The following is a 4,818-nucleotide window of genomic DNA, read 5'->3' as shown; positions in this document are numbered from 1 at the left end:
TTTGTGACAATTCTAGCTTTGTAGATAGTAACACTACTATCAGCGTCCGTCTTCCTCTTGAAGATCCATTTAGTCTCAATGGCTCGCCGATCTTTGGGCAAGTCAATCAAAGTCCATACTTTGTTCTTATACATGGATCTCATCTCAGATTTCATGGCCTCAAGCCATTTCGCGGAATCTGGGCTCATCATCGCTTCCTCATAGTTCGTAGGTTTGTCATGATCAAGTAACATGACCTCCAGAACAGGATTACCGTACCACTCTGGTGCGGATCTCACTCTGGTTTACCTACGAGGTTTGGTAGTAACTTGATCTGAAGTTACATGATCATCATCATTAGCTTCCTCACTAATTGGTGTAGTAGTCACAGGAACAAATTTCTGTGATGAACTACTTTCCAATAAGGGAGCAGGTACAGTTACCTCATCAAGTTCTACTTTCCTCCCACTCACTTCTTTCGAGAGAAACTCCTTCTCTAGAAAGGATCTATTCTCAACAACAAATTTCCCTTCGGATCTGTGATAGAAGGTGTACCCAACAATTTCGTTTGGGTATCCTATGAAGATGCACTTCTCCGATTTGGGTTCAAGCTTTATCAGTTTGAAACTTTTTCACATAAGCATCGCCGCCCCAAACTTTAAGAAATGACAACTTTGGTTTCTTGCCAAACCACAGTTCATAAGGCGTTGTCTCAACAGATTTTGATGGTGCCCTTTTTAACATGAATGCAGCTGTCTCTAATGCATAACCCCAAAACGATAGTGGTAGATCGGTAAGAGACATCATAGATCGTACCATATCTAGTAAAGTATGATTACGATGTTCAGACACACCATTACGCTGTGGTGTTCCGGGTGGCATGAGTTGCGAAACTATTCCGCATTGTTTCAAATGAAGACCAAACTCATAACTCAAATATTCTCCTCCTCGATCAGATCATAGAAACTTTATTTTCTTGTTACGATGATTTTCAACTTCACTCTGAAATTCTTTGAACTTTTCAAACGTTTCAGAGTTATGTTTCATTAAGTAGATATACCCATATCTGCTTAAATCATCTGTGAAGGTGAGAAAATAACGATATCCGCCACGAGCCTCAACATTCATCGGACCACATACATCTGTATGTATGATTTCCAACAAATCTGTTGCTCTCTCCATAGTTCCGGAGAACGGCGTTTTAGTCATCTTGCCCATGAGGCACGGTTCGCAAGTACCAAGTGATTCATAATCAAGTGATTCCAAAAGCCCATCAGCATGGAGTTTCTTCATGCATTTTACACCAATATGACCTAAACGGCAGTGCCACAAATAAGTTGCACTATCATTATTAACTTTGCATCTTTTGGCTTCAATATTATGAATATGTGTATCACTACGATCGAGATCCAACGAACCATTTTCATTGGGTGTGTAACCATATAAGGTTTTATTCATGTAAACAGAACAAAAATTATTCTCTAACTTAAATGAATAACCGTATTGCAATAAACATGATCAAATCATATTCATGCTCAATGCAAACACCAAATAACACTTATTTAGGTTCAACACTAATCCCGAAAGTATAGGGAGTGTGCGATGATGATCATATCAATCTTGGAACCACTTCCAATACACATCGTCACTTCATCCTTAACTAGTTTCTATTCATTATGCAACTCCCGTTTCGAGTTACTACTCTTTAGCAACTGAACCAGTACCAAGTACCGAGGGTTTTCTATAAACACTAGTAAAGTACACATCAATAACATGTATATCAAATATACTTTTGTTCACTTTGCCATCCTTCTTATCCGCCAATTATTTGGAGTAGTTCCGCTTCCAGTGACCAGTCCTTTTTGAAGTAGAAGCACTCAGTATCAGGCTTAGGTCCACACTTGGGCTTCTTCATTTGAGCAGCAACTTGCTTGCCATTCTTCTTGAAGTTCCCCTTCTTTTCCCTTTGCCCTTTTCTTGAAACTAGTGATCTTTTTAACCATCAACACTTGATGCTCTTTTCTTGATTTCTACCTTCGCCGATCTCAGCATCGCGAAGAGCTCGGGAATTACTTTCGTCATCCCTTGCATATTATAGTTCATCATGAAGTTCTATTAACTTGGTGATAGTGACTAGAGAACTTTGTCAATTACTATCTTATCTGGAAGATTAACTCCCACTTGATTCAAGTAATTGTAGTACTCAGACAATCTGAGCACATGCTCACTGGTTGAGCTATTCTCCTCCATCTTATTGGCAAAGTACTGTCAGGGGTCTCATACCTCTCGACATGGGCACGAGTATGAAATACCAATTTCAACTCTTGGAACATCTTATATGCTCCGTGGCGTTCAAAACATTTTTGAAGTTCCGGTTCAAAGCCGTAAAGCATGGTGCACTAAACTATCAAGTAGTCATCGTACCGAGCTTTTGTCAAAACGTTCATAACGTTTGCATGTGCTCCTGCAATAGTTCTGTCACCTAGCGGTGCATGAAGGACATATTACTTCCGTGCAGCAATGAGGTTAATCCTCAGATCACGAACCAAGTCCGCATCATTGCTACTAACATCTTTCAACTTAGTTTTCTCTAGGAACATATATAAAACATAGGGAAGCAACAACGTGAGCTATTGATCTACAACATAGATATGCTAACACTACCAGGACTAAGTTCATGATAAATTTAAGTTCAATTAATCATATTACTTAAGAACTACCACTTAGATAGACATCCCTCTAATCCTCTAAGTGATCACGCGATCCATATCAACTAAACCATGTCCGATCATCACGTGAGATGGAATAGTTTCAATGGTGAACATCACTATGTTGATCATATCTACTATATGATTCACGCTCGACCTTTCGGTCTCAGTGTTCCGAGGCCATATCTGTTATATGCTAGGCCCGTCAAGTTTAACCTGAGTATTCCGCGTGTGCAACTGTTTTGCACTCGTTGTATTTGAACGTAGAGCCTATCACACCCGATCATCACGTGGTGTCTTGATACGTCTCCAACGTATCTATAATTTTTGATTGCTCCATGCTATATTATCTACTGTTTTAGGCAATATTGGGCTTTATTATCCACTTTTATATTACTTTTGGGACTAACCTATTAACCAGAGGCCCAACCCAGATTTGCTGTTTTATGCCTATTTCAGTGTTTTGCAGAAAAGGAATATCAGACAGAGTCGAAACGGAACGAAATCAACTAGAGAAGTTATTTTTGGAACGAAAGCCACCCGATGGACTTGGACCCCACGTCAAGGAAGGAACGAGGTGCTCACGAGGGTGGGGGGCGCGCGCCCCTAGGGCGCTCCCCCTGCCTCATGGGGCCCTCGTGGCTCCCCTGACATACTTCTTTCGCCTATATAACTCCACGTACCCTAAAACTTCCAGAACGAATAATAGATCAGGAGTTCCGCCGCCAGAAGCCTCCGTAGCCACCAAAAACCAATCTAGACCCGTTCCGGCACCCTGCCGGAGGGGTCAATCCTTCTCCGGTGGCCATCTTCATCATCCCGGTGCTCTCCATGACGAGGAGGGAGTAGTTCTCCCTCGGGGCTAAGGGTATGTACCAGTAGCTATGTGTTTGATCTCTCTCTCTCTCTCTCTCTCTCGTGTTCTTGAGGTAATACGATCTTGATGTATCGCGAGCTTTGCTATTATACTTGGATCCTATGATGTTTCTTCACCCCTCTAGTCTCTTGTAATGAATTGCGTTTCCCCTTTGGAGTTATCTTATCGGATTGAGTCTTTGAAGATTTGAGAACACTTGATGTATGTCTTGCCGTGGATATCTGTGGTGACAATGGGATACCACTGTTGGAAATATGCCCTAGAGGCAATAATAAAAGCATTATTATTGTATTTCCTTGTTCATGATAATTGTCTTTATTCATGCTATAATTGTGTTATCCGGAAATCGTAATACATGTGTGAATAACAGACACCAACATGTCCCTAGTAAGCCTCTAGTTGACTAGCTCGTTGATCAACAGATAGTCATGGTTTCCTGAGTATGGACATTGGATGTCATTGATAACGAGATCACATCATTAGGAGAATGATGTGATGGACAAGACCCAATCCTAAACATAGCATAAGATCGTATAGTTCGTTTGCTAGAGTTTTTCCAATGTCAAGTATCCTTTCCTTAGACCATGAGATCGTGTAACTCCCGGATACCGTAGGAGTGCTTTGGGTATACCAAACGTCACAACGTAACTTGGTGACTATAAAGGTATACTACGGGTATCTTCGAAAGTGTCTGTTGGGTTGACACGGATCAAGACTGGGATTTGTCACTCCGTATGACGGAGAGGTATCACTGGGCCCACTCGGTAATGCATCATCATTACGAGCTCAAAGTGACCAAGTGTCTGGTCACGGGATCATGCATTACGGTACGAGTAAAGTGACTTGCTGGTAACGAGATTGAACGAGGTATTGGGATACCGACGATCGAATCTCGGGCAAGTAACATACCGATTGACAAAGGGAATTGTATACGGGGTTGCTTGAATCCTCGACATCGTGGTTCATCCGATGAGATCATCGAGGAGCATGTGGGAGCCAACATGGGTATCCAGATCCCGCTGTTGGTTATTGACCGGAGAGTCGTCTCGGTCATGTCTACATGTCTCCCGAACCCGTAGGGTCTACACACTTAAGGTTCGGTGACGCTAGGGTTGTAGGGATATGTATATGCAGTAACCCGAATGTTGTTCGGAGTCCCGGATGAGATCCCGGATGTCACGAGGAGTACCGGAAGGGTCCGGAGGTAAAGAATTATATATAGGAAGTGCTGTTTCGGCCATCGGGACAAGTTTC

Source organism: Triticum urartu, chromosome 2 (assembly GCF_003073215.2).
Source record: "Triticum urartu cultivar G1812 chromosome 2, Tu2.1, whole genome shotgun sequence".
Lineage (NCBI taxonomy): Eukaryota > Viridiplantae > Streptophyta > Magnoliopsida > Poales > Poaceae > Triticum > Triticum urartu.
Note: the sequence above shows the minus strand (reverse complement) of the source record.